This window comes from Mustela putorius, unplaced genomic scaffold (assembly GCF_011764305.1).
Source record: "Mustela putorius furo isolate JIRA1106 unplaced genomic scaffold, ASM1176430v1.1 tig00003937_pilon_pilon_pilon, whole genome shotgun sequence".
Lineage (NCBI taxonomy): Eukaryota > Metazoa > Chordata > Mammalia > Carnivora > Mustelidae > Mustela > Mustela putorius.
This window is the reverse complement of record NW_025422082.1, coordinates 1,034,336-1,061,028: the sequence shown is the minus strand read 5'-3', so window position 1 is coordinate 1,061,028 and position 26,693 is coordinate 1,034,336. Positions and strand designations below refer to the sequence as shown.

General features: G+C 41.6%; 1 protein-coding gene across 1 annotated transcript in view; it reads left to right on the top strand.

Moving 5' to 3' along the window:
• The first annotated feature begins 22,286 nt into the window (after positions 1 to 22,286).
• LZTS1 (leucine zipper tumor suppressor 1) overlaps positions 22,287 to 26,693 on the top strand; it is a 51,928-nt gene continuing 47,521 nt past the window's right edge. Inside the window, exon 1 of the mRNA XM_004763331.2 lies at positions 22,287 to 22,503. The gene's annotated coding sequence lies outside the window, so the exon portion shown is untranslated. The remainder of the gene's footprint in view (positions 22,504 to 26,693) is intronic.

Below are 26,693 nucleotides of genomic sequence, written 5' to 3'. Positions count from 1 at the left end.
GGAGTTTCTGGGCTTTCATTTCTTTCTTTTTTTTTTTTTTGTTTTTTTGTTTTTTTGTTTTTTTGTTTTTAACTCTTAGCCTGTTTTGCTTTAAGTCTTAAATTCCTGACATATAGCATTTTGATGACTTGGCAAAGTAAAGGATCTGCCAATCCTTTAGTTAAGGTGAGAATATTGCTTGGAGCCTGGTCCTTTGGACTAGGAGGTAGAGAAGACAATGGGTATAGATACATGATTTTGAAAATAAAATGCATACAAATTCAAAGACATTTGTATATGCCATTCCAGGGGAGATATTTCCTCTGCTTTTCCTTCTGGAGAAAAGTTAGAAAATCTTCAAGTTAGATCATCTTTATAGTATTTTCAAACTTAACATTTTCTCAGTCAATAAATCATATGTGGCCAAGTGTTTTCTTTTTCCTTCTCCAACTTAGCTTATGGTTTTTCAAGTTCATCTGTAAATGGCAATTCTTCAGTTTAGGATGTCTGAGGTGGTAAGAGATAAGAGAATTTGAATTACTGACTCAGGTTGATAGTGAGAGAGCTGAGATGAGCTCTCTTTTTATAATCCTTTTACTCCATTTATAATCCATTTATAAATTTATATTTATTTATATCTTTATATTTATTTGTTCAACATCTACTCTGCAACAAAATTTAGCACTTAAGAATACAAAAATCATAATACCCAACATTGGTACATACTGTGAGAAATACAAAGGAATATAAGGAAAGTTATGATCTGATGAGGAAACACAGAGGCAAGATTAATAACTATGCAAGTTCAGTGACTAAGGGTAAAAATGTGTGTCTCCCCAGATGTAAGTGCTAACATAGATTATTTCATTGCAAAATGTTACATGGACATAAACCATTATTTGTTACAGAAAATTGGCAGTAACCACATCTACAGATCCCTGCATTTCTGAGTCATCTGCCAAAATTTGGAAATAGTGTTCTTCAAAGCTCACCTTGAAAAGTGATTTAATTCTATTCTTTTATGTCTATCCTACTCTCAATGCTGAAAAACAGTGCGTTGGGCCTAAGGTCTGAACTACCTCACCATCCCCTTCCTACCAAGGAGAAACCAGAAAGCTTTCCACAGTCTTTGTCCACAGCCTTTAAAAGGGAAATAAGACACATGCAGGGGGAAAAAGCAGCCTGAGGAGTTGAAAAGAGATATGAACTAGGAGCCAGGAAACTTGGTTCTGGTCTTACCACTGGTCCTAACTTACTGTCATGTTTTGAACAAGTCTCTTAACTTCCCTATGTCCTACTTTTGGCCCACGTATAAACCGAGAGGGGTAGGAAAATTTTAAATTCAATATTTATTATGAACCCCTAAGCAGTTGACCTTGATTATTTCCATTAAATGCCTGTGGACAAAATTGAAAGCCTAATTTCAAATCACAGACCTCCAGACTGTCTAATAAAAAATTAATGGTAAGTCATCTCTTCTCCTTTTCCAAACGAGTTACATATCTGATTATATGGACCAAGTACCTCCCCTCTCTGATGCAGTGAAACTCTCAAAAAAAGCTAAGAGAATAATCATTTGGGGGATGTGATCACAGCTCTGACTGAATTTTAACTTCTTGAAAACCATCCCTTGCAAAGGCATTGTGAGACTTAACTGTGATTCTATATACAAAAGCTCACAAACTAATCTGGCCTATAAAGCATTTCTACCAAAAGTTTATTGTTGAAAGCTGTGGGCTTTGATAAAGTGTTACCCAGGGACAAGTCCCTCTATTCTAAAAACCCTCCTCCTCTTCTGCCTGTTTATGCTCTTAGTTCCGGTGCCAGCTCTGACTCACAACAGCACTGTGAATATCCTGACTCTGGTGGGCTACAGGGCCTGAGATGTTTATTTCATTTCCCTTTTATTCCATACTCAGCTGGGCTCTCAGAGATGGAAAGGGAAGGGAAGCAGCCCACGCTGATTCATTAGCCCAGAAATATTTACTGAGCACTACCCAAGTACTGTGCAGTATGAGGAGACATAAAGACATGTTTCAAGCCCAGGGCTTCAGGCTGCTCCCAGGCTTTGTGAGAATTCCTGTCCTGACCACCTTAAACAAGGTCACCAGTCCTGAGAAAAAATACTTTGGCCCTTGGAATATGTAGGGGAAGAGGAGGGGCCTAGTATAGGAGGTTGCTGGAAAGTGCTTATGACCTAGGGGCCTCTGTGCATTCATGCATTTAAACATGTCCCCAGAGAGGACAAACTTCTCTCCAAATGTGATGACTTGGAGAGTATGAGGAGTGTCCTGAGGCAGGGCAGCAGAAATGTGGGAGAGGCAGCTCTATGGCTCTTCTGCTCTCCTCTGGCCCTGACACTAGGACCAGCCTGGAAGTCCTAAACTTGAAAGGACTGAAGTCACTGTTTTGCATGTTTTAGGGACTGGGTCAGCTGCCTTTTCTCTGTCAAAGCACTCTGTATAGTTGATTCACAGAGACAGGGAAGGGAGATGTCACAAGTCTAGGGCCCTAAGAACAGCACAAACCAGAAGTTGTGCGGCTTAGCCTAGGGTATCTCCTCACCACACTGTCTCCAGTGAGCTTTTGGCCCAGTCTAAGGCAGAAAGAATAAAAGCTGCTACCAATTCTGGACCACATTCCAGGGACAAGATGCTATACTAAATGCCTCAGCTGTATTATCTCATTTAATCTTCACACCACCACTGCTTCCCACCCCTCCCCTCTCAGCAAGTTATAATTATCTCTACTTAAGAATGAAGCAAAGGGGCGCCTGAGTGGCTCAGTGGGTTAAGCCTCTGCCTTCAGCTAGGTCATGGTCTCAGTGTCCTGGGATCAAGCCCCGCACTGGGCTCTCTGCTCGGCGGGGAGCCTGCTTCCCATCTCTCTCTCTCTGTCTGCATCTCTGCCTACTTGTGATCTCTCTGTTTATCAAATAAATAAATAAAATCTTTAAAAAAATTAAAAAACAAGAATAAAGCTTGGGGCTTTATTAACTAAGTTAAGGGGCTAAGTTAACTCCTCTGAGTTCATATAATTAACAAGAAAAGGAGGACAGATGTTAGTTCATGTTTATCTGAATTTGAATTTTGTGCTTCTCAGTACCTGATATGGTTAACCATAAAAGAATCTGAAAACTCCAGGAAGAGGATAGACGTGGAGAGAGGGTGAGTATAGAAGCAGGGGGAAGATAGAGAAGAACTGATCCAGTTCAACATGGTAGGAGCCTCAGGTTTGGTTTCCTGGAGGTGGCATTTGAGTCCATGCTCAGTACAAAGTGACAGGGGGAATACCTATAGACCAAAATCTTGAGCAGAGATTCTCCAGAGATGGAGAACCCACAGTAGGACCTGTGAGAGCTCCCGCTTTAGAGCTGCATGGAGGATCTCTAACTTGTCTAGGCAGAAGTGTACATGGAGGCATGACACAGTGCCCCTGAACTTTCGTGAGTGATGGTGACAATATGAGGGGACCACAGGGACAGGGCAATTCAGTTGCGATGAACTGTACAATAAGCAGCTATAGGCATTGAGGGAACATGGCTGGCTTTCCAATGCCTGTTGTTCTTGATATTTCTGGATCCAGCTTTCTCCAAGTTCCTTAATAAAACAGCAAAGGAATTAGATGAGCATGGAGAAGTGAACATTACCTCTGCTTGATGCAGGCCTCAGAAATATCGTTAAGAAAATTAAAATGTTCATTGATTTCAATGACATCAAGTCTTGTTAGGTGGAAGCTCAACCCAGGGCAAAATCAATGAAGCCCACTCCTTTTCATACTCATACATATTGCAGAAAGAATCATGAGAATGGTCTCTGCCTTTAAGAAATACACAAATTCTTTTGCCTTGTTTTCTTAACAGCTTTATTGAGATAGAATCTGTATAGCACACCATTCACCCAGTTAAAGTGTACCATTCAGTGGCTTTTAGCATGGTCAGAGTTGTAATGCTGTCACCACAAACAATTTTAGAACATTTCATCTTTCCAAAAGAAACCCTGTTCTCTATGTGTAGGCACTCCCTATTTTCCTTTAACACCCTATCCCCCAGCCAGAGGCAACCACTAATCTTTCTGTGTCCATGGATTTGCCTATTCCCTACTTCATCCCTTTTTATTGTGAATAACATGCTATAATATGAATATAGCACATTTTATTTATCCATTTATCAGTTGAAAGACAGTTGAATTGTTTCCACTTTTTGGCTATGAATATTCATGTATAAGCTTTTGAGTGCATATAAATTTTAATTATCTTGGGTTTATAACTAAAGATGAAATTTCTGAGCTATATGATAACTTTATGTATAACTTTTTGAGGAACTTCCAGACTGGATTCCAAAAGAGCAGTACCATTTTACTTTTTTACTAGCAATTTATGAGATTCCAACTTCTCCACATCTTCACCAGTACATATCATGATCTCTTTTTGACTAGCCATTCTAGTAGCTATAGTATCTCACTGTATTTTGGTTAGGTTTTCTTCATGACTATATTGAGTAAATTTTTATGTGTTTATGAAGCATTTCTATGTCTTCCTTGGAGAAATGTCTATTCAGATACTTCACCCATTTTCAGACTTCTTTATGTATTCTGGATATCTGATGTCCCTTTTCAGGTATATGATTTGGAAACATTTTCTCCCATTCTGTGGGTTGTCATTTCACTTTCTTGATGAAATATTCAAAATTTCATTTGCAATACAATAATTTAAATTAATCTATTTTTTATTTTGTCAATTAGGCATTTACAGTATTTGGTGTCATATCTAAGGAATCATTGCCTAATCCAAGGTCAGAAAGATTAAGAATTATTATTTTCTTCTAAGAGTTTTTTGGTTTTATCTTATACATTTATATTTTTTAAATTTTATTTTTTATTTAAATTCAGCTAATTAACATACATTATATTATTATCTTTAGAGTTAGAGTTCAGAGATTCATCAACTGTATATAACAGCCAGTGCCCATTTCATCATGTGCTCTCCTTAATGTCCATCACCCAGTTACCCCATCTCCCCAAACCCCTCCTCTCCAGCAACCCTCAGTTTTTCTCTCATGATTAAGGGTCCCTTGTAATTTGTCTCCCTCTCTGATCTCTTTCCATTCGGTTTTCCCTCCCTTCCCCTATGAGCCTATGTGCTATTTCTTATATTCCACATTGAAGTGAAACCATATGATAATTTTCTTTCTCTGATTGACTTATTTCACTTAACATGATACCCTCTAGCTCCATTCACATTATTGCAAATGGAAAGATTTCATTTTTTTATGGCTGAGTAATATTCTGTTGTATGTATATATCACATCTTCTTTTCCATTCATCTGTCAATGGACATCTGGGGTCTTTCCATAGTTTGGCTGTTGTGGACACTGTTGCTCTAAACATTGGCGTGCAGGTGCCCATTTGGATCACTACATTTTGTATATTTAAATTTATCATCACTTTTGAGTTTTTTTTCTTGGTGTTGTAGAAAGCAGGGATCCAAATTCTTTTTTTTTTTTTTTTTTTGCATGTTGATATTTAATTGTCCTGGTAACATTTGTGGAAAACACTATTCTTTCTCTCACTTACTGCCTTGGCATCCGTGTGGAAAATCAATTGCCAGTTAATCCTATTGTTGGAGAAGCAGGTTGCATAACTAAAAAGGAGAAGATACTCTATGAGACTTGAGGCAGCCATAGGTATTTCTAATGTTAGATTTAAGGGAAAACATTCAGATAGTTAACTATTTCAAAGAGAAATTAAACAATGGTAAGGATGGCAGAAGGTTTAGAGGTAGAATGAGTTGGAGAGCATGATGATAATAATAATAATAATAAAATAAAAAGCAAGCATAACAATGTAAAGGGTTTATTGGTTTGTTCATTTTTAATATATCTCTAGAGCAAAAACTAAGGAAAAGAAGACATGGAATCCCTGTTTAGGAACTAGTTTGCATAGTCAATTTATTAAACATCGTTCTTATAATCCTTTATAATATAATTTCTCCTACATGGATGGTGGACAATTCCTCCTCACTTTATTTTTTTTTAAGATTTTATTTACTTATTTGACACAGAGAGAGAGAGAGAGAGAGAGAGTACAAGCAGGGGGAGCAGCAGGCAGAGGGAGAGGGAGAAGCAGACTCCCTGCTGAGCAGGGAGCCTGATGTGGGACTCCATCTCAGGACCCTGAGATTATGACCTGAGCTGAAGGGAGCCACTTAACTGAATGAGCCTCCTTCTCATGTTAGATGCTTCTTCTAAAGGGAGATGTGATACTCCTGGTTTCTCTTTACTTCTTACTTTCCAGGGGAAAAGGTACCATTTAATTGGGTTAGTGAATTAAAGATAGTAAACTAGGAATGCCTGGCTGAGCTCATTTCTTCCCTTTTCCTCTTAAAAAAAATATTTATTTATTCAATATAAAGAGAGAGAGAGAGAGAGACAGCACAAGCAGAGTTAGGGACAGAGGGAGAAGCAGACATCCTACTGAACAGGGAGCCCTAGGCAGGGCTTGAGTCCCCAGATCATGACCTGAGTGAGCCAAAGGCAGACGCTTAGCTGACTGAGTCATCCAGGTGCCCATCTCTTTTTCTTCTGCCTATGGGGAATTGCCATTCTCTTCTACTCTGTGCTAGGTCTTATGTCTGGAGAAAAGGAGGGGAGTCCTCCCTCAGATTGACATTTTCTATTACTTGTTGGATATGTGTGTATAATTCAGGAAATTAGAAAACTCATTTGCCCACAGATGTAAGTCATGTTTTATATCTTTGCCCTTATCTACATCAGAGGTGAGGTGGAAAAAAAGAGGTACCTTGATTGAATCCACTGAGGGACCTCATCATTTGGTGCATAGGGCAGAAAGTTGAATTTTCAGACCAAAATGACATATTGAAAGTCTTTTGATGGGGCCAGGGTATTACAGGAAAAATAAATTATTCTGACACTTGTCAAACAATGATAGGGAAGACTTTATTAAGGGGGCCTATTATAATACTTATGGGGATTACCACAATGGGGTTTTGTCATAAGGGAGAGAGATTGGGCTCAATTCTAAATACAAAAAGAAAAAGTGGAAATTAATAGCCAAGGAGCAGGGTAGAGACTGGCGGATGGAAAGTTACTAACAGGAAACGCCAGAAGTAAGGGGATATTTTGATAAATCATCAAAAAGGATTCTTGCTGCAGATGGCCAGGATGATCAGATATTACTTGGGGGGTGATACGGTATGAAGAACCTGAGTAGATATCAGGAGTGATCAGATATCAAGGATGGGGGATTCTGGATTAGCTGATTTAGCAGAATTCTTGATAAAACTGAACTCTTAAGAAAATGTGCAAGGACCAAGCCTAGTTGAAAAAGAGTTCAGAGGAGTCAGAACAGAGATTGATCAAGGAGAGAATGTTTGTCTGGGCTTTGGGGAAACAGAAAGTCTATACTGTAATAACTAATTGTTCTATCAACCAATCAAGCTCCTTAAAACTGAGGTATATGAGGCTTGGCATTGGATTAATAAAACTCTAAGAGCCTGAAGGAATTAGAGTGAGGGTGCAGCTGCTGAAGGAATTCCAGTTCAACCCAACCATCAGGAAGTTCTCTGGCTGAGTCTAAGCAGTAAGAAAATGCAGAGGATGAGTTGTAGACTTTAATTTCCTTGAACTTTAACTCATAAAAGCAAGCAAATTTGATTATGGAGATTAGTTTCTTTGAACTTTGACTTGGCAAGGAAATTTAGTCTTTGAGCTTTATATTCCCCTTGGGAATTTGATAGTAAGTGACATTTATATTCAAATCTGGGACATTCCTAAATAACTGACGTTTTATTATTGAATTGTCTTTATAGAGTGTATAATTGAAAAATCTTAGTGGGTCATTTAATTTCATTATAAAACCTTTGGTATACTATGTTGGAAAATGTGATTAGATATATTTGGGATGGGACAGCACATCAATTTTCAACCATGAGTACAAAATAATCTTGGATTTATTTAACTAGGGGACTGTTCTGACCAATTTCAGAGTTCAAGGATAAACTAAACTAACCTACAGAGGTCCCAGGAAGATACTCAAAGAAGCCATAGCTGGTCCCTGAGAAGTGGGTGTTCAGGGGACAACACAACTGCCTTGATTTAGCGCTGGTCTCCAATCTTGAAGAGGAAGGCCATGTTCATTTGTTGACTCAGCTTAATGGCTAAACCCTGTGGGTTAAACATCTAGAGTTGTTTGGGAGAAATACTTCATCCCCATTCTTGGTATTTCTTTTAATGTGAAGTGTGGCATTCTTGACTTCTCTCTATCTTCCCACAGAAGGGTTTCTTTGTATATTAAGAAATACATTTGTCCACCGACTCAATCCACATTCTCCAATCTGGTCTCTGTTAGTAATAAAGATGGTATATCACGTTTTCATCCCTACCTACTTTTTCTTTGTCCTATCAACAGTTGGGTGCTATGCAAAATAGAAAAGAATGGTGCGATTCAAACCCCCAAAAGAACATTATCTTCAAATTGTATAGTAGTTTACAAGGCTTATTTCCCATATGCTTATATATGTGTATGTATGATATAGTATCTATAAAATATAATTTTATAAATATTATAAAGGATGATATATTTATATTAGGTTTTTAAAATATAAAATATATTTTAAATTATTCATAATAGTGAAAATATATATTATGTTTACAGTTGTCCTTGAAAAAAATTGGTTTGAACAGTTTGAGTCCACTTACATGTGATTTTTTTTTCAGTAAGCAAAGTGGAAAAATTTGGGGGGATTTGCAACAAAACTTGCAGACAAACCATATAGCATAGAAATATTGTAAAAAATTTAAGTATTTTAAGTATTATTGTAAGAATACAGTATATAATAAATACATATAACATATAAACTATGTGTTATTCAACCATTTATGTTATCAGTTGGGCTTCAGGTCAACAGCTGTCTATTAGTAGTTAAGTTCTGGGGAGTCAAAGTTTCACATGGATTTTCACCTGCACACGGGTTAGCACCACTAACCCCCATGTTGTTCAAAGGTCAACTGTATATGAAATATATGTAAGAATTATATATGTAATATATTAACATATGTATATATATATATACATACCACACATATATACACATACATACATGGTTTTGTCATTTGCCATGTAAACATCTAGAATGTACATCTATTTGACTTTTACCCTGATTAGCAATATTTGTAAAAATAAAAGTGACCCTGGTTCTCAGACTAAAAGCAGTGATTCTCAGAGTGAACATGTTTTAAAACCACCTGTTAAAACATAGATTGGTAGCCCCCACACCAGAGTTTCAGATTTAGTAGGTGGGATCTTCTTTAGTAGGTGACACCAGCCTGGGAATTTGCATTCCTAAGAAATCCCCACATGTTGAAGATGGTAGGAAGAACAATAGGAGTATATTGATACCCCCCAGAAACATCTATCTTTCAAGACTTTAGTTTCATACTTAAAGGACTTCTCTTGACATATTGATCTTAACATATATTGTAATGAATATAACCAAGTTCTGATTTTATGAAGCCCAGCCACTAGTTGATTTCACCTTCACTCTTTGCTTACTAGCAACCAGAGGGGTAATTGTATTCCACTTTTGAAGTACACAGCCAATGAAACTTGGCCAAGTACCATTTTTAATGGCAGTCTTCGAGTTTTGAAGAAACTATAAAGCTTTCCCAAACCAAGAGTGCTGCAATGGCTAACCACAGGGACCACAGCTGTACATGTCCCTACCTCTTCAGAGAGCCAGACTCTGAGTCTTCCTTTCCAGTTGGGCTTCAAAGGTTGGATAGAATGACAAGAAGAGAAACTCAACACCTGCCAACTCTCCTTTAAGTTTGGACTGTATCTTTGTTAATGCGTAAGACATTCCTGTTATAACAGGCATCATTTAGATTAAAAGTAGTAAATCTCTTTTGGTTCAAGTGACAAGTGGTTGGGATCATGATTCTTGCTTTCAGCATACATGTAAAGTGGAAAGGTGAAACTACTCGTTTTGTAAGGGAAGTACCAGGTCTGAAACTGAGACATGAAAGGATAAAACTCAGAAAATAGAAAACAAGTATTTTAGCGAACTAAATCCCTATATAGGTAAGGAGAAAATTAAGAAGCACTCAGACACTATTAGTGCCTTCAAGAGAATGTGTTCTGGGGCCTGCATATCTACACTCTCTTCCAAGAGATTCTTATGCTTGTTCCCATGCAATGCCACATCCTGCCCATAGATGATTAGATTAAGGATGGAACCTGATCCAAATAGCCAGCACCATACAGACACTTGATTCTTGAGAGGGATGGCTGACTTAATCAGATCTTTTAGGAGTTGAAAAGCAGCAAATGCAGTTGACAAATAGTGTAGAAGTGGAAAGACACAGAGAAAAGGCAACTGGAAGAAGTCAAGAATAAAAAGAAGTCAAGAAAAAAAAAAAAGAACAAACCACAGGGAGACATAGGAGGAAAAGAATAGAGAGTAGAATAGGAAGAAGAGGTAGAGAAGTGAGAATACTTATGTGGCAGATGGGTCCCCAGGGTTGTTCTCATTTTGCTGCTGCTCTGGTCATCTCCTCTTCCCTCCTCTGAAAGCCCTTTGTGGGATCTGCAGAAGCTATTGTTATCCTTACAATAAACTCTTATAAACTAGGATAACCTGAACAAGTTTCTAGTTCTTGCAAACATATCTTTGTTAATAGAAATGGAGATAAAAAGAAATTATTACAGATTAGGATCCTGGACCAAAACCAAGATAATGAAATCTAATACAAGTAAATTGTGAATAACTTCATTTTCAATGAAGTTTTTTTCAATTAAAAAAATTAATCAGGTCTGACTGGACAATAGATCATATAGACTTGAGGGGACCTCAGTACAGTGCATCTGGTAAAAAGCAAACTCCATCTTACCTTGCTTTAACAGATGTTTAGTGTGTTGATAGAGAGAGAGAGAATAGCTGCACTCTGCCTTGGGCAAATTCTTGGGTTAATGTGGATTCTCCACTGCCCCACACTTTATAGAGATCCTCACTAGAAAGCCTATGGGCACACAGCAACACAGATGGCTAGCAGCAGCACAGATTAGGTGTCCTCCCTAGCATATTCCTAGACATCCATGTACTTCCTACAGCACCTTGCTACACCTTATTTTGTTTGTTCAATGACCATAGTCCCCACCAGACTGCAGGTTTTAGAAGAAAAGAACACATTTGTCTTGCTCCATGCTCTGTTCCTAGTACGTAGCACAGGGATGACTATGGTTGAAATACTTGAGGGGAACCTGGGCAGCTCAGCCTGATAAGTGTCTGATTCTTGGTTTCAGTTCATTTCATGATCTCATGGGTCATGAGATCTAGCCCTGGATGGGGCTCTGTGTTCAGCTGGGAGTCTGCTTGAGATTCTCTCTCCAACCCCTCACCCCAACTCTCTCTCCCGCAAAGAATAAATATTTTTTTAAAAAAGGAAATACTTGGAATATCTTGAAATGTTTGTTGAATAAATAAGAAAATCACATTGCATGATTAATGGTAAAGTAAAATGGGTACATTAAATTTGGAGAAGAGGAAACTCCTATCCATTAGATTTTGGACTTCTTACACTAGATTGTGGTTTTCAAATTTGCAAGATTTTCATGTGGAAGAGGGAATAGGCTTATTAAGTTCTCAGGTGTGCAGAATTAACATGGTGTTGGGGATAAAAATACCAGACTGGCAGTCAGAGCCAGAACTCACACCCCAACTCATGAGAGAATTATTACTTAGACTGGAGCCATCATTTCATCAGTTCTTCCTTTCTAAAAATATTTTATTTATCTATTTATTTATTTATTTATTTATTTGATTTATTAGATAGAGAGCATGAGCAGGGGAAAGGTCAGAGGATGAGGGAGACAGAGAATTTCAAGCAGACTCTGCACTCCATGTAGAGCCTTACATGGGGCTCGATCACCCCTGAGATCATGACCTGAGCTGAAATCCGAAGTCAGATGCTCAATCAACTGAGCCACCCAGGTGCCCCTCATTTCATCATTATTAAGCTGCAACATTTAATGAACCATTAAATGATAGGTAAATATTACTAGGAGAGAGATTTTTATTTTAATTTCACCAAATTCCCCAACACATACAGATGTCAAAAATAGAATAATCAGAAATAGAATGGTTTGTGAGTTCTTTGTTAAAATAATCAACAAACAGAATTGGCTAACTTCCTGCTTTGTGTATCATAGTTAGGATTCTTGCGCTGGGTGAAATGTTGTACAGGATAATTTTTACCCCTATCAAACTCTAAGAAATTCTAATTACAGGGTGATTTTTTCAGTTTGGATCAAGAATGTGAACCAAAGAAAGAAGTGGCTTCTGTTTTATTCTGTGGTTTGTTAAATATGCAACTTAATCTTACCAAGCCTCTGTCTTCTCATCTGTTAAGTGGGGATAATAACACCTGCTCTTCATACATTAAAGGATTGGCCAAGATCAAATGAGATAATGTTTGCACTTCAAAAGTATAAAGTGCTCTACAAATAGATTAAGTCTCTGCTCTGGAGGAAGAAAAGAAAATCCTGCAGCACCATGTCTTCTGATGTCCAGGCCAAAATTCTGTCAAACTAAAGTGAGACTGTTTTTCCTCAAATCCCCCTAGACATCTTAGAGATAGTTTTCACCTCCCTTTCTCTTTCCCTGCCTGGGGATAATAAGACTGTTAACTTGTTTTTTGGTTGTGGTGATTTCGCTTGCTACGTAAATGTCAAGTTCCACTTGACTAGAAGTTAATATATAATGTCTTCCCTTTCCTCCTGAGTACAATTCTGTTAAATTATCTCTTTATGCTCACATTGATTTTTTTTTCTTCTGCTTTTCAGTTTTAAGTCCTAAAATAGCATATTTTACCCTACTGCTTTACTGCTTTCAAGGCAATAATGATGGTGCCTGGCATTGTGGGAGTTTAATGCAAATCTAGTGAAGTTGGCTGTGCCTCAGCATAGCAGGAGCACTGCCAAAGGGGCGTTTATCAAGGATGCCTGACAACCCCAGAAGTCTAAATTACCTCACATTTGCAGCCTTTTCTTCACTATCCTCCATCACCTTTTTGCAGACTGAAGGAAGCACAAGACACATTTTGTTAGCCCCATTTTACTGAGAGGAAAATGAAGGTACATAACAGTTAAGTGCTTTTATAAAGTCAGGAGGCTGATGCTGGACTTGAGCTTAATAATTTGGCTTCATATTGGCGAATTACTCTTAATACTAAGCCTTTAGCCACTGTAAGATATTTGATGATTCTGCCTTTCCCATGGGTTGGTTCTACTCCCAATTCACTCTTATGATATGGCATGCAGATATTTCTCTTTTTTAAAAAAGATTATATTTATTTACTTGAGAGAGACAGAGATAGTGAGAGGGAGCATGAGCAAGGAGGAGAGGGAGAAGCAGGCTCCCTGCCAAGCAGAGAGCCAGATGCCAGGCCTCAATCCCAGGACCTTGACACCAGGAGCTGAAGCCAGAGGCTTAACCAACTGAGCCATCCAGGAGCTCCAGCATACAGATCTTTCAACCCCTGCCCAGTCTGGCTAGGAAAGGCTTCGACATTTATCATGGCACATTTCTAGACAACCTAAAAGAGGCCCAGGCTAAGAAAGGATCTTCAGGACAAGAGGAAATAACAAGGAAAGAAAGCTTGTCCTTGTGAGATTTCAGTGTTTGGCCCTGAAAGCTTATTAGAATATTGGGGAACAAGTATATAGTAAGGGCTTAAAGCCTGCATCAGTGGGGCAGACCTGGAGTGAAAGGGATGCATCCGCCTTGTGTCTACAGTGACTTGAGTTTTAAAAGAACTTTTATATTGTCACCTGATTTGGTCTTTGTGACAACCCAGTGAGATATATGTGACACATGTGTATGAAGAGTTGCTCTGTGCACTTTATAGGTAATCAGCTGAGGTTAAATGACATCCATGGTCATAGCTAATAAGCATCAGAGCTAGCCATGAACTCTGACCTTCAGATAACATTAGAAGATTTTGTCTTGCCTGTAGGTGAATCTCAAGTACTGACTCTCACTTACTTACAGGAGTATATTTAGGAAAAGAATTTTCTTAGGATCTCCCAGAAATAATACTATAGAAGGAAGCACTGTCCACTATCCTTCCTCTGTAAAAGGCTGAGCCTACATTATTAATGGTACATTCACTCACACATTCCCTCTTGAAGGCCATGGAGACCTCTTTTCCCTAGATCTGGTTTTTTTATGAGAACCCCAAAGACAGAATGTGTTTTTAAACCAGTTAGAGAACTCCCCATGCCCAGAGGGAGAGGCACTTTCCCAGAATACACTCTTGCACAAGGGCCCCTTCTTTTTTGTTTCTCCCTGCCTCACCTACACCTCAGTGGAGAGTTCCTCACCTTCCTCCCAACACTCTCTCACTACCAGAACAGTCAGCCTGCCAGCCCACACCTCCTGCCTTCTCCCCAAGCATCCTCTTCCTCAACACAGGCCAGGGACAGGACAGTAAAATCAGGTCTGAGGGTGGGGGAGTCTGAGAAGTTCTTCTAAGAAGCTGTGAGCCAGCCAGAGTGGCCCTTCCCCCTCCCAGCCCTGGGCTTAGCCCTGCAGCAGTGGTAGCAGGGAACCTTACCACTGCAAGTTGAAACAGGACTCCCCGCCTCCCCTCTCAGCTTTAAATAGGATTAATGAGAGAGAACATTCTAAACACTGCTTTGAGAGGTTCCAGAACAGGCAGCAGGCTACTTCCTCTCAAGCTGCCATCTTGGACAGGGTCCCCTGGTTGCCTTCCCCTTAACTTGGAGCTCTTTTGTTCTCGGCAGGGAACCTAACCTTGGAATCTCAAAGACAGGATGAAATGCTATTGCCCTCCTAGGTGCCTCCTCTACCCACTGATAGTGCCAGAAAATTCACTCTTGCCTCATTCATTAGATTATATTCTTTGAAAAAATTCAAAGATTTTTGGAAAGGGAGTGAAAAGTGGAGCTGGGAAGGAAGCGATATAAAGCTGTCAGTGCCCATGCTCCATTCACAGCATTCATGTATCCCCAATAATTTTAGTAAACATATTTTAATCTACTCTATATTTGTGTGTATGTGCCCTTCCCTGTAGAATTATATTGTCAATAACATTCAAAAGTGCCAGAAACAGAGGATAAAAGTAAGAAACGACCCAGCTGAGTTTCTGACTTGGGGAGAGTAGGTGGCAAAGAAAATCATAACTAAAGGGGTTTCCTGTGTGACAGGTGCTGTGCTAAGCACTGTGAGGTAGGCACTAGTACTAGGAAACATCCAGAAAACTGATGTTATTTGACATTTTGTCTTGATTGTTTCATGAAAGCAAAAATCTTCAAAGTTTACCAAGAACCTCTTCTGGATGGAATGCTTACCTGACAGGGGCAACAGACCTTCTTTCTTGTTTCTAGCAAACTTAGCTAAAAAGAGCCACAGGATGCTGGAAAAAAACCTCAGAGAATAACTGTGACAGCCACCCACCACCTCCATTCCTCTGTCCCTTTCTCTAGCTCCTCTATTTTTGCAGGCAATGAGATTGAAGTCTTTTCATGATAACTATGGTCAGTATGGGGATTAAAGCAAAACATGTACTCAACACCTAGCCAAAGTACAGGGAGTGGGGTTAACACCAGAAGACTTAAGGGGAGAATGGCAATGCCTGTTGAGAAGTGCAGTGACCTGGAGGATTCAAATAGAAATCCAGGCAGGCCAGTGGGAGCCCAAGCCCAAGGTAACCCCTCATCCCAGAAGACCAGTCTCTGATTCTACTGTTAGGGTACAGCATTGGCCTGTCTTTCTAGGATCACCCCCACACCAGAAGCTTCCTGAGAAATGACTGAGTAAATGTGTAAGTTAAATTTCAGCACTGAGGGTCTCAAGGCGCTCTGATATTTTTTTCTTCCCCCTGGGGGGGAAGGAAATGATCATGCCAGCATTCCTCATAGGGGAACTAAATGATTTCCCAGAATTCATGGTCTCATATGTTCTATTTCTTTAAATGAGTTCAGGGCTACAAGTAAATGTGAGCTTGACAGGGTCCATTTGGCAAATGGACCCCTCAGAACTGACAAGGGTCATGTCAACTTCTTCATCTGCATGCCATTGCTCAGCCCTGGGGAGAAATTAGCCTAATGCCAATTAGTCTATTAGTTACCACCCATGAGCTCAGCAGCAGGCTGAATGTTATTGGGGATATAGAAAAATAAGAGGCAGTCTCTGTCATCATTTAATCATTAAGTATTTGTTGAGTACCTATCATGGGCCAAGCATTGGGTTGAGCACTTAAACACCTACTAGGAAAGTGAGACACATTCACATGAAATAATGGAACACAAACTACAAAGTGCACAATGAATGAAAGAATAGCGGACATGGATGTGCTATTTGATAAGACTTCAGTGAAGTGGAGATGGCGATCTAGGAGGGTAGGTCAGGACTTGGGGAGGGCCTTGGAAGACCTCTATTATGGTTTGAATGAGAGCAAGGGCTGAGAGGTGAATGTGGCCTTGATGAAGATGAGGAGGTAGTATAGAACTGAGACAAACATGCTGGATTAAAGGGTGAAATTAAAGTGAGTAGGTAGGGAAGGGGGCAACACTATGGAGATGTTGGAGACATTATCTCTTCTGCTTTCAGTGGTTCCTGGAAGTTTTCAATTCATTTTGGGAGTCTCTAGCTTGGGTAGAGCTAAGAGTCAACTCTAGTGAGATAGCCTGGAAGAGTAGAGAGAGCAAAGGCTTTGGATGAAACTGCATTCCAGTCCTTTTTCCTCCACTTACTAGTGATGGGATTTGGAGTACATTATTTAGCCACTTTGAGCTGCAATTTCTTCAAAAACAGATAATGATTTCTATGATTATTAAATAAGATACTATAGATAAAATGTCCAGATGAGGTACATAATAGGCAAGCAATGGCTGTTTTTCTCCATGGCTTCCCTCTTCCCCCTTGAAAATAAAGGTAAAATGCATGGGTATGTCCCAGTATCTATTCCACCCCAGCCAACTGGCCAAAGACAATAATACTAGTCTCCTTGAGTTTGTCAATGATTGTTAGATGATGTCTCTAATCCTGTCTAGTGTCAACTGAGAGCCTTCCAGGAAAGGTTTCCTTGATCTTAAGAAAGAGATGCAGGAACAAAGGTCCTTTATTCCTTAACCCATTACTGGTTCTGGGTGTGATAACTAGGCTGGCAGATCCAACCAAAGTCATGAAACAACCACCATGAGGGCAAAGCCCATAGTTCAAGAATGGCAGAACAGAGAGATGCAACGATCTGATCTATGATGACATTGTGAGGCCATGGAATGAACTAACCTGGAAGCTGATCTCTTAATATATTAATTGATGAGATTTTTGTTGCCTGTTATTTACCGGTTTAGTTTATGCTTTTTTTTACTTATAAGTAGAAACATTCTCCTGATTCACAGTTTCAGTTTCAGACAAACTAGTTAAAACAACAGAAGAGATAGATTACAGAAAAGGTGATAGGCCAGGCCCTTTCACAGCTAGGATCTTGAATTAGAATAGCCTATTTATCCTACTGAAATGGTATTTGGGGTGGTGCAGGACATGTCAAATCGTAATACTTCCTCCTTATTTCTCTGTAATCTAGTGCAGCCCTGCACTTGCAATGAATGGTTTGCTAAATGGTTGTCACATGAACCTTGTCAGCTGATGGCTGAAAAAAGCCTATTCACACTAGAAGCTAATTAGTTCCATTTGAGCCTGGTTTTGCATTGCCAAGGTAGCTGGTTTGCTGCTCTCTGCTCAGAGGAAGGCTGCCTTCCTCTGGTCTACACTAACCAAACTAAACCGCAGCCAGGCACTGTATCAGTTATAAGGTTTCTGAGAAAGTTACAGGACACATGCTTCGAAACCCTAGGGTCTCAGCTCCAGTAAAGCTGGGAAAATTTCTCAACTTGCTCTTTGACTCAGTTTTCCTTTCAGTGAAAGAGTGGAGTGGACATACTTCTTAACATCAACTTGAGCATGTTTGTGTGAATGAGTCATCACTGGATAGGAATTCTGATGTCAGCAAGTTCTCCCTAGAGCTCCTAAAGGTGTTTTATTCCTTCTACAACTTCCCGGGTTTCCTGAATATAGATTAAGTACTCAAAATGAAGTTCCAAAAGATAATCCCACCAATGATAATAATTAACTGTTCCTTGGAGTTATTAGGTACTTTCTAGGAAAGAAAAAACATTATTTGCATTTTATCCTATTTGTCTTCATAAGCCCCAGAGAAGTCAAGGAAGAGATGTTCCTCCCAACACAAATAAGAGTTTACCGAAGTTCAGGGATAAGAGAGGCAAGGTGCCCAGGGATGTAAGGGTAAGGAATGTAAACTCTAGTTGTAAAAACTTCACACCCAGGGAAACTCCAGGGAAATTTTGTTTGTTTGTTTTTGTTTCTGCTTATTCTGGAGGGAGACAGGACACTGATGGTACTTCCTTTAAGGTTAAGAGGCATTAGGCTGTCCATCAAGAAAATCAGCCTTCCTATACTTTCCTGGGGTAGCTTGGAGATAAATGGAGTAGTGGCTCGGTGACATATCACTATATTTTCTCATCTATTTTTGCAGCCTCAGTTTAATATAGTTAGCTTTTTGAATTTTTTAAAAGATTTTTATTTTTTTAGAAGCACCTGGGGGGCTCAGATAGTTAAGCATCTGCCTTAGGCTCAGGTAATGATCCCAGGGTCCTGGGACCGAGCCCTGAATTGGGCTCCCTGCTTGGCAGAGAGCCTGCTTCTCCCTCTCTCTCTACTGTTCCTCCTGCTTGCGCTCTCTCGCTCTCTCAGTCAAATAAATAAGTAAAATCTTAAAAAGAAAAAGACTTTTACTTTTTAAAGTAATCTCCATACCCAACATGGGGCTTGAACTCACAACCCTGAGATAAGAGTTGCATATTCCATCAACGGAGACAGCCAGGCATGCTACTATAGTTAGGTTTTCTTATTCTCTAACACAGGTATCTGGTTTTTTTTTTAAGACTTGAAATAATGTTTAATAATTATTTGACATTTTTTAACCTTTCTTACCAGATTCATTCTGACTGTTTCTCCTCATCTTTGCATCATTGTCACAAAATAGGTAAGGCTAATGTTAATAGGCCCATTTTACCAATGAGCAAATGGAGTCTCAGAAAAGGTGTGACAAGACCACAAATTTGAAGAAGTGGAAATAGATGTGAATCTTCTGTATTTGAGTCCATGCCTCTCTCTAAAACATTGTTTTTCTCCCTTCCATAGAATTCCTTCAAATATTGTATGAGTGCTTTCTGTGTACCAACAATGTCCTGGGAATTCAGTATTGGACAAGAAAGATGCGGTCTTTGAACGAGAAACTTTTAGAAAAGTTGAGCACACAAACAAGAAGATGGGCAGTTATTTAAATTTTAATAAGTGAAAGCACACTGAGAGAGGCAGAGGCATTTCTAATCCAGAGAAAATGTTGGGTTAATTGGTCCACAGGCCTGCTCCTATGTGACCAATCTAAGGCTCTAGAAATGAAGGACAAAATCATAAGCCAGAATGGTAAACTGACTGAATCTTAGGTGGTGAACAGATGAGGGAGGTAGGGAATTGTTTACAAAAATATGTTTTGTGACCCAGCTTTCCAGACTCAGCTCAGGCAAGGGAGAGCCTGAAGGAAGCAGAGGTTTGGATGGGACAACCAGGGCCCAGTTGGGGCAGTACTCCTTCACTAAACAAAGGAAAGAAGAGGTGCCACATTGAGAATCCCACCAGGGGTGTTAGGAGCAGACACACCCAGTCATTGCATTACCATACCCAACAGCTGAATCAGGGAGCTAATTATGGCTTTCTACTTCTGGAGACCACATTCCTGAGGCTTTCATGAACACACACACACACACACACACACACACATGCTATACCATGGCAGCTCTCCTCTCCTTACTCTCCTTCCTTACTTCTACCCCCCCTTTCAATGCACCCTACTTTACCTCTGAAGAATCCCTTGCACAGGGTGCTTCTATTGTTTCATACTGTATCCTGGTTCCACCCCTCACATACACACCAACACACTACCCACACCCTTTGTCTAACTCCGTCATTATAAGAGAGCTACATGCCATGCCTTATCTTCCACCAAGAATGTCTCTGACCGAGAACCACAATACATCAGTGCTGGAGTACCCTTAAAGAGTCTTACCTAAACTACCCACTTTGCAGATAAAGAAACTGGCCTAGCCAGGAACATGGGTTATCCAAGAATATTTAAATAGTAAGTAGTAGGGCCGAAATGAGGAACAGGCTTCCGGGATTATTATCTTTCCCCTTTCATGGAATTCCACATTTAAGAACACAAAAATGAGCTTGACTGAAATCTGAAGCCTGCCTGATACCTTATTCTACCTTCCAAGATTCTACCCCCACCCTTTTTTAATGATGAGATGTTTGATTTATATTAATCTATTCAGCAAATGTTTTTGAGAAACTCCCATTTGTGAAGCACCATATCTGTCTCTGGAAATGTAGAGTCCAGTTCCTGACTCTAGATAGCTCATAGTCTAGGGGAAGACAGACCTGCGGTCACAGCCACCATGCAAGCAAGTGTACATATGCTGTGCCAATGAATGGGACAAGAGACCTGGAGCTTTAGAAAAAGGACCTGTAATTTTGACTGAGGTGATCAAAGATGGTATGAATAAGGATTGCATTTTAGGTCTCAAATGTTGACAGGTAAAGAAAGGTCTTTCAAACAGGGACAAATATGTGCAAAGATGGAAGAGAAGAGGTGATGTTCTGAGAAGGCTAAATACACTTTGGAGTTGATACAGAGAATTTGCAATGTTACCTGTAATAGCTACCATGTGTATGTACATACCACATGCCAAGGATTCTTATTTAGTCCCTCCAGCAAACCTATAAACTAGGGATTGGTTCATTTAACAAGTAATTATAACATGACTATGATATACCAGCCAAGCTCTAGGTGTTGAGGGTACATTCTGTGAACAGAACAGACCCAGCCCCTCAGCTATGAACAAAAAAGAACAAGTCCCTGCCCTCAGGTTTACATTCCAGGAATTGTTACCCCCATTTCATGAAGGGGAAAAAAAACACAACAAACAAACAAAAAAGCCCTGGGATATAAGATGTTTAAGGCACTGGCTCAGGGTCACACAGATGATAATTAGCAGAAGCTGTCTGTGCTCTTAAACTATGTTGTGTTTCCTTCCAGGAAGCCTGGAATTGAGAGTTGGGATGTTCAGGATCAAGATCTGAAGTAGTAAGGATCTCTTAGGAGGTTCTGAGCAGCCGGGTGACTGAAACAAAATGGTGTTGCTTCTCTTTGAGCTATCTTCCCCCACAACACTTAACAGTCAGAGACCAACCACCTCAGTCTTCTGTCCTCCACACAGACATACCTCTTTTGGCTGAGGATGACATTCCCTGAGTAGAGCCATGCCTGGTTTTAGCAGATTAGCCTGGGTGAACCCTCAGGACCAGCGTCTCGGGCCACACCGGGTACCCCAATTAACTGGACTTTTGTCCTACCAAAAAGCTTGTGAGTTTGGTTTCCTTCCTAGCCCAACTGCTAGAAGTCTGAAGGGAGAGTGGTAGAGAAAATGATAATGTTAAAAAGGTCCTGAGTGAGATTTATAGCTATAAACTTGGAACAGGCCCCAGTTTTCACCCGAAACCTAGTCCCCGGGAGAGAGCTGAAAAAGTTTGCCTTTGAAATGTCTCGGGAGTGGGAGTGGGTCTTCTGGGCTCCGGTCTGTAATCCCAGCTTGGTCACTCAGCGGCTCGTCCCGTCTTTGAACCTAGAAATCCAGCCTTTTCGCTGGACTTTGGGGTTGCAAAGACAGGGCTGGGGAAAGGAAACTGGTGAGTAAGAAGAAGCGGTGAAAAGCAAGCAAGGAATACGGGGCGGGGGGTGGGAAGGCGAAAGCGAAGGAACGGATCCAGGAAACGCGAGGAATAAGAACGGAGAGCGCGCTAATAAAAGGAAAAAAGGAAGGGACAAGAACAAGACAGGAAAAGCGGGAGAACGGGAAGGGCCGGCGGGTGGAGAGAAAGACTCTGACAGGGCCGCTCGGCGGGGTCTGAGGGAAGTGAGAGCGGAGAGATAGAGGGCGGCGGACACGGAGGAGCCGAGAGGTTCGGAGCAGCCCCAGCTGTCAGCCGGGAACAAAGGCAGCCGAGCGGCAAGTGAGAGGCTGCGGGCCGCGCCTCAGCCAATGAGCGGCGCCGGCGGAGGCCCCGCCCCGCCCCGCCCCGCCCCGCCCCGCCCCGCCCCGCCCCGCCCCGCCCTCGGCTCCGGGACCCGGCGCGGAGGCTGGCGCGCGGGGAGCTGGCAGGCGGCGGGCGCGCGGGGAGGCCGAAAGTTTCTCTGGCCGCCGGGTCCGGTGAGCCCGAGCCGCGGGCTGCGACGGCGCCGCGGCACCCGCCGGGCCGGCGGCTCTGGGAAGACAGCCGGGAGCACATTGTAAAACACACTGAAAAAAAATTCTCAAGTCAGTCCGAGGAGCAGGGGGCCAGGTAAGGTGCGGTAGACGCGGGGTCTTCCTCGCTCCTGCCGCGGCTGCACGGGCATTCCCGGGGGAAACTGCGCTCCCCGCGGCGTGCGGGTGCGTCCGTCGGTCTTTGTCTGTGTCAGGGTCTGTCTAGGTGTCTTTGTCTCCGCATGTAACTGTCAGGGTCTCCACTTCTGCGAGGGTGGGTGCTGCTGCTTTGGTCCCAGCCTGGAAAAAGGGATGCTGCGTCTGTCCTTCTGTCTTTGTCTCCGTCTCTGGCAGGCTGGTTTTATCTGCTCCCATCCTAAATCTGATCTTGATGGACATTAAGTGTTGGGTGACACTGATGTCTGAGATGAGGAAAAGGGGAATGTGCGTGATCCCGGAGGGACGCAGGCCCCAGACAGAGGGCCTGACAGCTGGGGTCAGGCCACTACACTTTCTGTCTGGAACTTTGGTGATGGGCTGTGTCTGCACTCACAGGGTGGCAGGGACACTGATGCAGTTAGAGGTTTGGAATGTCTCACTGAAGGTATATGTCACTGGGGCTGAGGTGGATAGAGAGGGTGTTGATGAACATGGAAATTGGCCCCCTGGAGTTGTGGGCCAACCAGGATCAGTCCTGGACTTGCCATTCAGCCAAATTAACACACACAGTCCCACACCTACACACAGGCTACATTCACTTCTTTCTCTCACCCACCAAAGGCAGCCAGGCCCTGACTCCCTCCCCACCCCTGCGTGCTTGCGCGCGCGGGCACACACACACACACACCCCGTCTAACATGCTGAACTCCAGCTTTCATAGCATACAGCTCAGTAGCAACAGGCATCAAAACACCATAGGCCAGAGGATCTTTGTCCTTCCTGCTCCAAGTGGAAAGGAGTGAACAGTGGAGCAAATGAATGTTCTCCTGGCCCAGGAGTGTGTCAGGCCTAGAAAAGTGCTTAGGACCTGCTAGCTTCAGAGCCCTCAGTTCCCCAGAAACAGAGTGCTTAGGGATCTGAGCATCTGTATTTCCTGGATCCCTTCTCTCCCATTCACACCTTCCTGCCTTGGGTCCATTCACATCAGCCCTGCTCTTGGGTCTTAAGTGCTGACAAACTAGCGTGGAGGCACTGAGCTCTGGAGAGCTCTTGGCAAGAGCTGTGCCAGATAAAGGGTTTCCTGCTCTGCTGGAAGCACCACCTAATTGCAATCATGGGAACCAAGGAGTCCAGCCCCAGATAGATGAGTTGTGTGCTTGGCAATTCTTCCAGCACCAGAGACCCTTGAGAAGAGTCTGTGGGTAGGGCCTAGAGAGTGTTTATAACCTGAAGTTGTTCCAAGTTCAAAAACAATTTTCTGTAGGCATGCTGGGGAAAATACAGGTGCTGAAGTGTGTATATATATGTTGAAATGTGTATGTATATGTATACACATGTACATATATATACACACATATATGTACATATATACACATATGTATATATGTATATGTATATATATGTATATACTCATTTGAAAATAGGTATGAGAGACAGCGTTTACAGGCAGGAAGGGTGTTTGTGTTCAAGGGTGGAGAATAGCCGAATGTGTGGGTGGAAATCTGGGCAGAGGCATACACACTAATCAGGTGTGGTATTTACACCTTATATTTATCCAGTGCCTTTCTTCTGAGGTGCTTTCTGCACATCACAGACGTTATCTCATTTGTTATCTCCTTTATCCTCACAACGTAACTACCAGGTTGGCATGAAACATAGTTAATTCTCTGTGTTCTACCGTGAAGAACTGAGGCACCAGAGGGGCAGGGCTTTCCCTAAGGTCCACAGCTAATGCAGACAAAATTAGGTTTAGCAAGTGGAAGTCCAACTATGAGGTCTCACCTGAGAGGATGTATGTGTGGACATTCACTCCTCATGAAGTGAGAAAAAACCCAGGTAAGAGAAAAAATGCAACCTTCCATGTGAACAAGAAGGATGGGACATTTGAGATGCTTGTTATTTAACATTTATGGCCCCCTCTGTGCACCTCACAAAGTAAAACCTTTTTGTGCAGCAAAAACTATTCAGCTTGTGCATTTGGGTGTCCGTAGAGGAGCCTCCTATCTGTCTGTGTGTGCCCCAGTAGATGTGTGTTGCTGCCGTTAAAGGTATGCCGCTGTACTGTGTGTGTTGGAGAGAGCCAACGCTTTGGGAGTATGTGGGGGAAAGACTGGCCAGGGAGTTTTGAGAAGCCATGTTTCTGCCTGTATGGACAGAGGTAGAGGGGCTCCATCCATATAAAAGTGGCTTTCTAATCCTGAAAATGTATTTATATGTCTTTGCACTTATTCGACATTCACTTCATAAATACTCATTGGGTGCCTACAAAATGCAAACCTCTGGGCCAGGCAATGAGGCTACAAAGACGAATAAGGTAATGAGGGCAAATCTCTGGTTAATCAGCTTATAGACTGGTGTAATCAGTAATATTTAATGACACATAATACCGTTCACTAAGTGTACTATGTGCCCAGTACTCATTATTCATTATCTCATTTAATTCTCAGCACAGCCCTGCAGGGTGTGTATGATTTTTAAATGAGGAGAGTTGAGTAATGTAGCTAGGGTAGAGAATGAAAGAGCAAGGGTTTGAACTCCACTCAGCTTAGACTTGGCTCTTTCCGTGTTCTTCTCTTACCTTTGAAAATAGAAATACGTGTTTCTTCGCTGTCAAGTATTCTTGCCCTATCCCTCTCCCTCCACCTAACAAGCTCCCACTTGGACTTCTGGTTTTAACCATGAGAATCAACTCTTCCAGGAAATCTTCCCCTCTCCTTTCCCTTAGTCTTCATTACATGCCTTCCTCTGAGTTCCTACCATCATTTCACACTATCCCAGTATTGACCCACTGGTCCTGAAGAGCCTGCAAAGTTCTTAGAGACAAAGATGCCTGACTCAGACTATACTGTTTGGCTACTATGAGTAGGGGGCTAGTAAATGCTCGTTTAATAAAGTAATGGGAAGGGGACGAGCTGTCAGAGACAGTTGGTAGGGAGCATTTTCCCAACAGCAGATTTCTGCAGGGACACATTTTGTTGGTGTGGCCTCTGGCTTTCCTGCCTCTATTACTGGGTCATCTCCTTCAGAGCCTCTGCCTAGACAGGGCTCCTCCATCTCAGTTTCTGACTTTAGTTTGGGAACACAAGGAAAACCTAGCCCCCACCATGCTGCTAAGCTGGACACTCTATCCCAGGGTCAGTCAACCAACAAATATATACCAGTGGGAGTTGCTAGGTATAATATAGAGTTAAGGTTTTTAAAATTGTCTACTTGGAAACCAAGGAGGACAGTGGTTCCAGAGCAGTAATGAGGTGTTTCTAGGGGTTTTCCAACAAAGAAGTATCCAACTGTCTGGGGAATCTTTAGGCAATTTAAGTGGTAGGTCTTTGAGTTTGCTTTTGAATAGATCTTTATGCTACTGCAGTCTGAAAATCGCTGATCTAAAATAGACACGCTGTTGTTTGGAATGTGAATTGCAACCATGTTTGGGGAGGTAATCTGGTCATGATTTGCCCAAGGTCACATGGTTTCAGTCTGGTGACTCCCTTCCCATGCCCTTTACACCACCCCATTATTTCTCAGAGCAGGGTTGCCACATGCCTTCTCAGGGGTTTGTGATGATTTTAGTTTCCTTAAAACTGTACTTCATTATTTTTTCAAGGTTTTACCCACTCAAGGTGCCAGGAAGGTGGGGGATTTAAAAAAAAAAAATGGTTCAATAATGGCTTGAGACTAAAATTTGTGACGAGAATTAAGAGGAACCAGCACACACGAATCTTGACAAGAACATTGAAAATTGGATTGTACTAACTTTGAACACAGCAGCTGCTGAGCACGAGGGAGGTGAACTCAAAGACACCAAGGAAAAGGTAGTCATGAACTGAACATTGAAGTTGAACCTCAGGAAGGTATAAAAATAGTAGACATATAGCAGCAAGGTCATAGTTCCAAGATGCAACCTGAGACCTGAGGAGATGGAGCTTTTTCTTCCCAAGGGAACCCAGGTGGGAGCCTGTTTCCTCCTTCCATGCAGCTCAGCAAGACACCCAGACCAGACAGAGCTGGGAAATAAAGGATGGGAAATAAATCACCTCTAACAACTGCCTCCAGCAAAATGAGTGTTCATATTGGCTCTAGATCCCCTTCTCCAAAGATTTAGAGAAGTGGGTGGAGATGTGTCAAAATCAA